At 40.4% G+C, this 13,300-nt stretch overlaps 1 long non-coding RNA gene across 1 annotated transcript; it reads left to right on the top strand.

Moving 5' to 3' along the window:
- The first annotated feature begins 1,924 nt into the window (after positions 1-1,924).
- On the top strand, positions 1,925-7,353 carry LOC140640992 (uncharacterized). The gene is made up of 3 exons (XR_012037565.1): positions 1,925-2,084; positions 4,985-5,120; positions 6,291-7,353. It is a non-coding gene; the product is annotated as an uncharacterized lncRNA (long non-coding RNA).
- The last annotated feature ends 5,947 nt before the right edge of the window (positions 7,354-13,300 follow it).

The raw sequence follows: 13,300 nt of genomic DNA, 5'->3' as shown, positions 1-13,300 counted from the left end.
AGGAGGAGGAGGAGGAGGAGGAGAAGGAGAAGGAGAAGGAGAAGAAGAAGAAGAAGAAGAAGAAGAAGAAGAAGAAGAAGAAGAAGGAAAGGGGGAGGGGGAGGGGAGGAGGAGGAGGAGGAGAAGGAAAAGAGGAGAAGGAGAAGAGAAGGAGAAGGAGAATAAAAAAAAAAAAAGACCCTCTGGTATCAAAATACCAAAGTGCTCATACAGAATTTCAGGCAAGTCACTTCCAGACTCAGTGCAAACTCAGCACTTCCTTCTCCTTTATTTCATTGTATTAAGCATATTAGTATATCCAGCTTCCCTACTTGACATAGGTTCTTTTAGGAACATGGTGCCATCTTCTTCATTTGCGGTTTCCATCTCCTACTCTACCCAATATCTAATAATACATAATATTGTCCCTCTACAAAACTAGTGGTTACTCTTCATTGATTTATTCACTCATTCAATCATTAAGAAACACTGATTTAGTGCATGGTGTCCCAGGCACTAAGCTACACTCTGGGGAAACAAATAAAAACAATGTAGGGTTTTTCTTCTCAAGTTGCTTAAGTAAAACCTGAAGGGGCTGCTAATAAGTTATGGTTCCAGGAAGGAAATAGTAACAAAGAGGAATTTCCTGGCTTTGCTGCACCAGTCAACTACTAGAATGTCAGCTTCCATCCCCTAACCCTCAATGCTCTCCGGTATTAGAAGACCTCACAAACTCACCCTTCCTGTGCTGAGGCCTAGGCACTGCTGCTGGGTCCTCCAGCACCCTCTAGTGCTGTTGCCTTCCCTTCCCGCCACCACAGCCTGGGGCTCCACTTCAAGGCTTAGCTTCCCCAGCAAGCTAAGACTACCTACCATGGCCCCGTCAGATGCTGTTTCTTATTCTTGGGTGTCTCCCAGTTCTTTTCATTTTTTCCCATGACCCCAGGAAAACCTGAAACTCTCTAAATAGGTGAAAGTGTTCATCCCTGCCTCTGGGACCATCATCCTTAATTCTGTTTCTTGCACAGAAGTGGAGAATTTATACACAACTTTCTGCTCCGCCAGCCAGCAGGAGATTTCCCTTCATTCCTTGCATCTCTCCTCTGCTGGAGAAGTTTCCTTCTGCCTGTCTCTTCTACTTTCAAAACTAGCCCATTGGAGGGGGGATCCATTTCTAGTTCTCTGTGTTCACATTTTACAAAAATCCATCACTCACAGGAAAGTGAAGTGATGGTAGAAATGATGAAGTTCAAGAGTACAAGAGGACCAGGGCAGAGCTGATTCCTTGGAGTATTTTTTTCAATTGGCTTATTTCCTTTTGCCTGGTCTCTTTGGCTTAGTAGATAAATTCCATCAAATGTTGTTCTTCCATAAATTTAGACTTTCAGTTACATCAATAGGAAGTTTAAAATGTATCACCCAACCTGTTCAGATTTCAATTCTTTTTCCCTCTTCTTCACTTATTTCAGATTTATGGGATTTCTGTATGGAAGAGATGTTCAAGGTTATCCAATAAAATGCCTTATTAGATAACTGAAATTACTCTGTTGCATTTCACCAAATAGTCCTTCAGCTTCTGCCTGCATACCCCTCAGGGATGGGGCCTCATTACCCTACTGGGTAGCCCATTTCATCTTTACATAGCTCTGTAAGTTAAAATATTTTTATTCCCCATGAGTAAGAACTATTTCCCTTATTCTTTCTTTCCTTGGCCCTAATTCAAGCTCTTGACGTGAGACCAAATAAATTTAATCTCTCATCGACCTGGAAAACCTTCCAATACTTCAGCCCTTTTGATTTATTCTAGATTTCTTTATATTTTAGACTCTTTCATTAGAACCCTATAGGTGTGCAGAGAACTACAAACAATCCAGAATGGTTTGGAACACATGTGTATTGTGACAATGGATGAGGCCAGGGAATTTTCAGGGGTCATAAAACCAGAAACATTTTAAGTCAGGCTAGGAAAATGAATTTTGTCCTATAGGTCATGGGGACCTAATGAAGGATTTCACATGAAAAGATCACATCTGTGTTTTAAGATCACTCAAAAGAGGGCAAACTGGAGAGAAACTAGCCTGGAGGAATAATGAATTCCTGAGTAGGTGGGTTAAACTCATGCTTAGGGCTTCAATAATGCAGGGGTGAATGAGCCTGTGTCAGTTGCATGATTTATCCGGAATTTTGCAAGCAATGAAATATAGAGAAAAGTTCTTCTTTTAATATCAGTATATGCATAAACTTTGGGTTTTATAGTTTGGTGTTATTTTGATTTTGATTTACAGATTGCAGCAAAGGGATTGCAATGCCTAGAGCACTTAAAAATTGCATTGGAATAGATGAAGAGTAATAACGGCTGGAATTAAGACAACAGCATTAGAGACAAAGAAAAGGCAAGGTTCAAGGAAACAACAGTCACAGTGGAATTCTTTTCCAAAAAATAGCAGAACAGGGATTATGGGGTTTTTTTTTTCAGCCCAAAGTCTCTTCCTGACAGTGACAGAACATGACAATATAGCTGCTTCCAACAAATTAACTTTCAATGTCATGAATATATTCTAAATGCAACTTTATCATTTTCCCAAAAATAGGTGTCCAAGATATTCTCTAGGTTCTTATTTACTTATTTTTATTCATTTTACTTATTTTATTCATTTACTTGTCAAATATGTCAAATATTACTAACCTTTACTATGAACTGAGAAGTGTGTTAGGTCTTGAATATACAGAAGAAAATAAGAAAGATGTATTGCCTGATGTTAAGAAGTTTACAGCCCAGCAACATGGATAGATATTGAATAAAAAAACAAAATTCATCATTTCAGCAAATATGTGATAGAAACTACTTTCTTTCACAGCCAACTCCTCAAAGAGAAAATTGTAACACATGGTGTCTGAACATACCTCCCATCCACTCTTCAATCCATCCTATCTGGCTCAGTTCTTTAGACCTGCTTTTGATAAGATGTTCAATAACCACCTTGTTACAAACACAATAAATAATCTTGAGCCAGCATCTTGTTTGAAATCTCAGCAGCATTTGACACTCTTTCCTCAGCCTCTCAAACATCACAATCTCCTCTTTTACCCCTTTGCTTCTGCCTCTCAGTCTCCTTTGCTGACTCTTCTTCACATTGTTTCTTGTAGTTTCTCCACATCTTGACTTCTCCTAAAGGGAACTCATCCCCTCTCATGGCCTCATATATTCTCTACATATTTCAAGATTCCTAGGCTTAAGTTTCCAACACCAATGTTTTGTGAACTAGAGGTTCATATAATCCAGTAGATTATCTAATACCTCCACTCTGATGTTTCATGAGCATCATGACCATGACATGTCCAAAATGTAATTCTTGGTTTCCTGACTCTTCCTATCCCAAATAAGTTCTTCTTGCAGTGTTACCATTCTCATTAAGTGGCATAATCAACTGCCGAATTGCTCAAGATAGAAAGTTATGTGTCGACCCTGACATTTCTTTCTCCACTAACTCTAAAATATCTCTTCACCTGACTTCATTTCTCCTTGCTCCACCCTAGTCTAGACCACCATTATCACTCACCTGAGTAATCAGGATATCGTCCTAACTTCTCTCTCCAAAGTAATTGCTGTTTCCTTCCTAATAATTTTCTACATGATGACCAGATATTTAAAACACACACACACACACACACACACACACACACACACCCCTCTCTAATCATACCACTTCCTCTTTAAAAATCATTAATGATTTCTCTTGCATTGAGCATCTAATCCAAATTCAGCATGACCTTCAAGGGTCAGCATGATCTGAGATATGACTAACCAGTTTTGGTGTCTTTTTTTGTGACACCCTTATCTCTATGTTTGAATCATAGGAATCTTTCAGTTCCTCAAACATTCTATGACCTCACACTCCTTGGGGATCTTGTCTATGTTCTTTCTACTTCTTGAAGTACTCTTTTCTGCTTGCCAGCTAATGTCTGTTATATCACTCTCCAAAATAGCATCTATTTCCTTGTATTTATTGTCTCTTCCCTCCCACTAAAATGTAAGCTCCATGCAGCAGGGATTTAGATGGTTTACTTACTCTTATGTACTCAGCACTTGAGAGTTTCTAGCACATAGTATTCATTCAATGAATATTTATTTAATGATTAATTAGCTAATCATCAGACTGCTGATTTGGTTAGTTTTCTTTATTGTATCATAGGCTTTTGTTATACCGCCTACTCCTCTGTAGCATCGATCACTGTCGTCATTCTACAGTTACTCATGATGACAATAGTGATTATGACTGAGTAGGATTTTGAAGGATGAATGAGGTGTCGAGTCACTTGACCACTTCTAGCTTTTAATTATTTACTGAAAGGAGAGAATAGGGAGATGTAGTAGGATGCATTTTCTTTTAGGTTCCTCTGAGCTGTTGAATTCAAAGTCTAAGCAATTCAGGATTCAAACCAAAGGGTACTTAGTCTCTGAGAGGTGCTAAAGGACAGAGGAATGAGCACTATATCAGGAATAAGGGACTCTGATTGCAGTTTTAAAGATTTAGCTGGGTGACATTTGCCTTTCTGTGGCACAGTAGCTAAAATTACAGAAAATAACATCTTGCCAAGTGTATTAGTCAAGGTTCTCCAGAGACATAAAACCAATAGGGTATATGTCTCCTATTTATTTGTATAGAATTTGTTATAAGGTATTGGCTTCTCCTGATTATGGAGGCAGAGAATCTTATAATCCTCTATCTGCTAACTGGAGATCCAGGAAAGCCTGTGATATAGTCTGAAGGTCTGAGAACAGTTTAGTCCATAGTGTAGATGCCATCCTGAGCCTGAAGGCCTGAGAAACAGGAGAAGTGAGGGCAAGAGGAGACCTTTGATTCAGCTCAAGCAGTCAGGCAGGGAGAGAATTCAATGCTTCCTCCACCTGTTTGTTCCATCCAGTTTCTTAGCAGACTGAACATTGCCCTCTCACATGATTTGCCTTACTTGGGTCACTAATTCAAATGCTAATCTCTTCCAGAAACACTCACAAACACACCCAGAAGTAATGTTTAAGCAGTGATCTGGGCATCCCCCGGCCCCATCGAGTTCCTACATAAAATCAATCATCACATCAAGATTGGAAACAGAATCCTGAAATTTATCTACTTTTTAAAGTACGTTTCCACCTACTATCCATCCATCCTTTTCATCCAGTATTTATGCAGTGTTCACTCACTGTGTGCAGCACTGTGCCAGACCCTGACTTAGGCAGGAAGGATTCAAAGATACATAAAATCAAGTACCTGTCCGGACGGAGATTATGGTTTAGAGAAGGAATCATATAAGAAGGCAGTTTAGAATTCAATATTTTAAGGATGAGAAGGAAATATAAATACTGCTCTGAGACTAGTGCCATTAAGGAGAGTTTCTGAAGGAAATAAGAACTGAGCTGAGTCTTTATTTAAAAAAAAACAAAACGAGGGAATGTTAGCTAGGAAGAAAGATTGAGAAGGAGATTCTGGACGTGTATGTGTGTCTGTGTGTGTGTGTGATTGAGATAGAGAAGGGGGCAGGTGGAGGGGAAGCAATATAAGCAGGAAGATGTGTGCACACAATCCATTGTTGCTGGATCATAAAGGGTATGTGGGGAATGTTGGCCGCAGAAGCTGAGGCCAGGTCATGGTAAGCCTTGGGTGGTGTGGGCTTTATCCTCTAGATAAGGGGGAGACACAGAAGGTTTGTAAGCAAGAAAAGGAGGGTGATGTGGTCAGATTTATATTTTAGAAATGTCACTCTGGCAGCTGCATGGTATTTGGAATGGACAGAGTCAAGATGAGAGGTAAAATAGGGACCTACCTATCAACTTCACGTATCTTTAGATATCACTTCATTGCATCCAAATATACAGAGTCCTATAACCTGAGATTTGAGTAGGAGTCTTACAGATCATCTGTCCAAATTCAAATCAACAATTCAAATCAACGATTCAAATCTCGGATCCCCCTGCCAAATCCTAGCCACGTGGTTCCTGTACACACACACACACATATACACACACATACACACATCACACACACACACACTCACACAGACACAAACTCGACCATTGTTGTACTGCACGCAGACAGCTTTCTGAGCATGCAGGCACTGGCAATTGCCCGTGGTTTTATTTCCCCAGGTACCTAGTGTAACACAGCCACTGCCTGACAGATCTAATCACAGGCAGGGTCTCTTTCGCAGTCACCCCAGAGTAAAAGCTCAGCGTGTTCCCAAGGAAATGACTGAAACATACAAATCAATTGCCCTTTTCTTCTCTTCTTTTTTGACCCCATTTTGAATGCAAGTATGAGGTTTGATAACAGTACCAGGAGAGGAGGTGGATTTCATATGTCCAGGGACTCATCAAAAGGAAAAAGACTGCACAAAGATAGAAGTCCTCAGCCTTGCACCAACCTCGAAGATTGCCACAGCCACTCCTGAGAATAGCCAGGAACGCAATCAAACTCTCAAATGTCAGTGTCAGAATGAGGAAAAACATCCAGCACCCAGTCCTCACTGCCTTTGGATGGGGCTTCTCATCACCACACTGCTTCCTGCTGCTCCCTGCCCATGCTCTTGATTACCAGCTTTGGGGCCTCTGTTTATTATCACCCCCACACTGCACGCCAATGCTACACATTTAACTTCAGTGTGTCCTTCCCAGCCCAGTCCAAATGCCCCCTCATCTATCAAGTTTTACTTGGATGATCTCTTCTAAAACTTCTGTATCACTCCAAATGTGTCTTTAATATGGTAATCATCTATGTTTATCTTACATTAGGACAATTGATATGCATGACTCATTTCTTCTATCCTGACAGCTTCTTGAGGGCAGGGTCAGCCTATACATATTCTCTAGCCTGGCCTCGGGCTTGGCATATGGAAGGCACTGGATTAAAGTTTGTTAATTAAGTAGGTAAAATGGAACTGGAACTCATAGATGTAAGTGACCTAATTTTGGGCCTTTGGGGATAAAATTTAATCATGAAAGGAACTTGAGGAAGACCTACTTGTTCCAGAAAGAGGCTAGTGAGACTATATTGGGCTTCCTGTTTTCTTGCCAGGAAGCAAAATGCTATTCTAAGAGGGATAGTCCCAAAAGCCAGTCACGCCTGCATGCTAGATCAAACAGCATCATACAGAGGCCAGGAGAAACATGTGTTCTGAAGGTAGATATATCTGTTTGGGATCTTGACTCCTATGTCAACACCTATATGACCATGGGAAATTTACCCTGCTCTAACCATAAAGCAGGAGGAGTTGTTCCTACCTTAGGGGGGATATCACAAGCAGAGGATGATCGAAGTGCCTTGCACAGTGACTACCATACTGCCATCTTCTAACAAATGTCTATTTTACTTTTCTTCTTCCTCCCCTTTCATGCTTTGAATCTAATTTCTATTTCATATGCAGATTTTATTAAAGAAAACATGTTATCTTTCTATTTTCTGACTATCCAATAATGGAGAAATGGGCCTAGGTGGCTATGTTTGTATCTGGTGAGCTCATAGTCTGGCCTTAGGTGAAGGGAGTGGAAATTCTTTGCCATTTCAGCTCCTCTCAAATAGTTATGTGGAACTAAGGCCTTGAAACACTGAATCAATTGATTATGAGTAGCTTAGACATCAAGTTATATAGAGCCAGGTTAGAAGGAGTCTCCATGGTTGACAAAAGCCACTCATGACCAGAAGTGGTAAAGCTTCTTCATTTTTAAAAATATATTTTTTATTCATATTCAGGGTCTGGGTTCCAGCTTTCATTATTTCTCACCTGGGTAACGGACTATATTGGTTGAATCTATGTCTCAGTTTTTAGCCCACTTTGCTCCATTAGCTTCTTGTAGCATCAGTCAGTGGTCCTTCTAGAATCTAATCTTGTGAGACCTCTGATTGATACTCCTTCAGTAAATTCCTGTTTGCCTATAGCATTCTTTTCAACCTCTTCCAGAGAAATACTTACAAGCATAGAAATAGAGCATGTTGCATGGGATCAGAGATGGAAGGGGCCCATCTCAACCTCAAGTCTCTTGTGGCAATATGTTGTACCCATGTCAGTAGCCTACTAGTCAATTTATTTCACTATCTTAGGGTGTTTTAAGCTTCTCCAGAGAAACAGAACCAACAGAATATATATTGGGAGGGGTGGGGAGGAGTCACTCTAAGGAATTGGCTAATGTGACTGTGGAGACTAAGAAGTCCAACAATCTGCCATTTGCAAGCTGGAGGCCCAGGAAAGCCGATGATATAGTTCTAGTTCAAGCCCATCCGCCTGAGAACTAGAAGACTGAAAGGTCTATTTCCTGGTCCAAATGCAAGGGAAGACTGATGTCCCAGCTCAGTCAGGCGGAAAGTCAGTTGTTTCTTCCTCCACTTTTTATTCTGTTCCCACCCCCTATGACTTGGATGAGGCTCACTCACACTGGGGAGGGCAATGTGCTTTATTCAGTCTATTGATTCAAATGCTAATCTCATCCTCAAAGACACACCCATAAATAATTTTTAGTCCAATATCTGGGTACCCTGTGTCCCAGCCAAGTTGACAAATAAAATTAACCATGACACAAGAAAATAGTGCTGCATATATTGTCCTTTGCTTTTCCTTATCACTTTTGTGTGTGTGTGTGCATGTGTGTGTATGGAGGTGTCTGGGGATACAGGGCAAAATATATAGTTACAACATTTATTAGAGTACTTTGACACTCCTGGTTTATAACATTGTCCTGGCATATCAATAAACAGCACCAACTTTCATTCTCAATTAATAGAACCCACTTTCATTATGGATGTGGATGATAAAGTATATGGTCACTCTAGAGAAACATGACTGATAGTTCTCTTCATTTTCCTATTACTGTTGTAACTTTCATGACATGTAAATGGACTAAGGGTCTCAGGAACAAATCCCCATAATTAATCCTCATCGTTCAATTGCCAAACATCACTTTCATTTTGTTACAACAAAATATTCAATTTTGGTTTCATTTGTTCACACAATGTCTGAAATACCTCCAGAACCAGAATTTGTGGACACCTTTTAATCATTGAAGAGGACGATGAAATCCTTCACTTTATACAGGTTTCTATTTTTTGTTATGGGTTTTTTCTTGTCTATGACAAAAAGAGCTGTTTAGCTTTTCATTAGAAAATCATGACTCAGTGATCTTGGTTAAACAAATATACATTTTGCAGAGTAGAATAAGTTTTCTAAGCCACATCTCATTTCATTTTAGCTTTATCTTAAAAGATGAATCTTCTCTCTACTCTATTTATTAAATAAGATTTATCAGTTCTTTGCCTCCATTGAACATACAGAGAAATTCAAGAAATGTATTTTTTAAGATGATACATTCTTGGAGAATAAAACAAAGGTGACTAATTCCAGAGTGCCCAGTGGCCTGATCTGTTCCCATCTGGGCACAGAAGTCACAGGTGTATGTGTACATGTGTATATGATTTTACACATATACAAATATTTTTAAATTTATGTATCATTTTCAAAATGTTTAATATTATGTCACTCTTTTGCAAATAAACATCTTGATACTAACACTTTCTTTTTTTTAATATCAATACTTTCAATCTGAAAACAATATAGGAAAGACAAAGCAACCACAGAACTGGCATCAGTGTTTTAGGAATTAGATATTAAAGAATGAAATTAACTCTAGTTCTCAGCTAATTGTTTAAGAATATGTGTCTGAGGGATCCCTGGGTGGCGCAGCGGTTTGGCGCCTGCCTTTGGCCCAGGGCGCGATCCTGGAGACCCGGGATCGAATCCCACGTCGGGCTCCCGGTGCATGGAGCCTGCTTCTCCCTCTGCCTGTGTCTCTGCCTCTCTCTCTCTCTCTCTCTCTCTCTCTCTGTGTGTGTGACTATCATAAATAATAAATTAAAAAAAATTAAAAAAAAAGAATATGTGTCTGAGTACACCAAAAAGCAGTGGGCAATAATATCATTCAGTAATGACACCTTATTTTTTCAGCATAGCTGTCTCTTTTTGACTTTCACTAGATTTGGCCATACCTCCCCCTCTACCCCTAATTACTTACATTTGCCTTACACATTGAACTCAAAAGAAGTGTTAAGCACATTTTGTTTGTCTTGACTTTTCATCATATTGGTCTCATTAGAATTGTTCTCTTGAGTTCAAAAAGTTCAGATAATTGTCCTCCACAGTTTGCAGGAATAAAAAAACTAATGCCAAACACATAGGTATTTATGCATTTATATTTAAAATTCTTCTTACATAAGAGATACCAAAGCTTAAGCCCCTTGAAGCAAAAGATTACACAACAACCGGGTACTTTTAAAGCTAGCTTCTGAAATAAACTATTTGTTTGCTAATTGTGGTTGGTTAGTGCTACTATTTTTCTCCTGTGAAGTATATAGTGAGGCAATGCCATGGCTTTCTTGGTGGTCAGTGATTTCAGGTTATGTCTAGATTTTGCTGCTTTGCAGAGTTTTTACCATTTTCAAGTTAATTCTTAAAACTCCTGTTCTTAAGCACTGATAAATACTCTTAAACCCAAGATCATTATTCTTTAAAATAAATGAAAATAATAAGCCCCAAATCTCTCTCACACACACAAACACAAATTTTCTATACTTCTATAGTTATCAGGGAATTCACTGGCAGGAACAAAATTAAACATATTCTGTTTTGTAAACCCTGTGTAATAAGCAAAAGATTCAATCAAGTTGGATCAAGTAGCTACTTGTTATTTTTGTGTGGTGTATCATCAAAATATTTTTGGATTACAAACTTACGACATTTTTTCTGAAAATTTATACTTCCAAAATGATGGATGATGGCCCTGACCTATCATCATATATCTGGCAATATCTGTATCTAGTTTGGGAAATAAAGACTCAATATGGGGCAGCCCAGGTGGCTCAGTGGTTTAGTGCCACCTTCCTCCCACGGCCTGATCCTGGAAACCCGGGATCGAGTCCCGCATCGGGCTCCCTGCATGGAGCCTGCTTCTCCCTCTGCCTGTGTCTCTGCCTCTCTCTCTCTCTCTCTCTGTGTCTCATGAATAAATAAATAAAATATAAAAAAAAAACAAAACTCGATATGGTATATAAAATCCTTGTTCTCACTTTCATACCTCATTGTTTTGGGTTTTTTTTAAAGATTTTATTTATTTACTTTGAGAGAGAGAGGGCATGAGCAGGTGGTAAGAGGCAGAGGGAGAGGGAGAAGTAGGTTCTCCACTGAGCAGGGAGCCCTACTTGGGGCTCAATCTAGGATCCTAGGATCATGACCTGAGCCAAGGCAGGTGCTTAACTGACTGAGCCACCCAGGCACACTTTCATACCTCGTTGTTAATTCTGGGCTTCCCACCTCACTTTATGGCTCCAGCTCTCTGAGACTTTGATCATTGTAGTAGAGGACATGGAGGTGCTGGGCTAAGAGCCTGCTGCTCTCATGGCATTGGACAAATTACTTAATATCTCTGAGCCTGGTTTCTTTGGATATAAAGTGAGGCTAATAATTATGTACCTCATGGGGTTACTGTGAGGATTAAATAAATGAGTACATATTAGGATCTTAGAACAGTGTCCATTTAAAAAGACCATCTAAGGGTTATTAATTCCCCTAATGATATAAATGACATTTCTCTTCCAAACCACTGTGCTTTGCTGTGACCTCTTCTGGGGCTCATGTGTGACATTTGACCCTAGAGAAAGCCTTCTCACACCTCTGACTACCAGGCCAACTGGACCAGTGACCCTTGTGTTTTCCCCATCACTCTGAGCTGTAATTGTCTGGTTTGAGCTGGTTTATTTGTTTCCCTCAACAGATTGAGGGCAATGCAATATCAAACTGAGTCTTGTTCACCTTGCCTTTCCAGTGAAGAGCCCAGAGACATGCATGCTTCACAAACTCAGTAAAAGATAGTTGAGTTAATGTATCTTAGAAACAGCAAAGGAAGCCACAGAGGAAAATAGGATTCTTTTTGGATTACACTGGATGAAAGATGGGTTTTCAAGGTTACCTTTCTGGGAGAGGTACACAAGGGGGCAAACTGATAGGTCCTTTGGAAGATTTACTCTCTCTTCCTTGATTTGCAGTCCTTGGCCACACTGAATTTACTCATATCTATGCAGTGTCTGTTGGAGGATGGCTCACATCTGACTCTTTTTATGATTTTGTTGTCCTTCCTGGGTTTGGGCTATGAACTCCACTCCATCCTGTCCTCCTCACGGCAGTGCCAGATTCCCTGAGGTCTGATGTCTCCTATGAATGGAAGGGCTGTTGGCTTCTGATTCCTTTGTGCTGAAGAGGTACTATTGGTATTTTGGACCTCTGAGTAGAAAGGAAGGGGACTCTGAGAGCCAATGAAATTAGATGATAGTCCACATGCACAGCCCTGTGAGACACAGTCCAAGAAACCTGATCAGGAAGGGATAGGATTTGAGGCACTGCTGGGCAAGACTTGCCTCTGCTCTAACTAAAAGTGTAGCACAGTAGCAGGCGATCACCCTACCCAGAGCGCTGCCCCTCCCGAGCCCTAGGGATTGCATGAGCAGGTATTTCTGAGCAGCTCAGCTGTGGCTAGAGAGCCCAGGGATAGAAGACAGGGCCACACGTTGGGCTTATCCAGGGTCTGGAGGTTTGCTCTGAGATGGTGACACACGATGGAGGCCTTAAGGGCAATTCCTTGCCTAATAGTTCCTCTTCCCATTTCTTAGAGATTAAGAAGTCTTGGTTGTGGAACCCCAAGGCCAAATTACTTCTTGAAAAGGCAGCTGATGCTCTGTCTGGGAACTGGATCAAAACCTAAGTTTTGGTTTGTGCTGTTTTGTGCTGCTTTAGTCAGGGACTTGGTATCTAAATGATTCCCTTTTTATCATGGGGAACTTGGGAGAAGGCAGAGATGCTAGTGGGGTATGATGAGTACTTTAGTGTCCTTTTGTTCATTAAGCTCACCTTCCAGTTTAACCACCACCCAACACTCCTTTTCATTTATGTAACCTGCCCTGTATCTCTTCATCTGCAAGAGAGGAGGGGCAGGAGTAACTGCCATAAGAGGAGAGTATGTGGAGAGTGGGGACAGGCTAACAGGCATTCTATCAGCCAAGCTTATTCTTAGACTATGCAGCAAAGAGGTCACCTGTTCTTCCTCCTGGGAAGTTCTCTGCTTTCTTGAGCCTGGGGAATTTGGGGGAGCATTTCCTTGGGCCACCTTTTGAAAATGAAGCTCCAAACTGGATTTCCTCCTCCTCTCCAAATAGGTGGGAAAGAAAATGGCTGTCCCAGGAATGATCTAGCAGCTTTTGCAGTTTTATGAGAGTATGTGAAAGCTCTTGCT

This window comes from Canis lupus, chromosome 10 (assembly GCF_048164855.1).
Source record: "Canis lupus baileyi chromosome 10, mCanLup2.hap1, whole genome shotgun sequence".
Classification (NCBI taxonomy): domain Eukaryota; kingdom Metazoa; phylum Chordata; class Mammalia; order Carnivora; family Canidae; genus Canis; species Canis lupus.
This window is presented reverse-complemented; position numbering and strand designations above follow the sequence as displayed.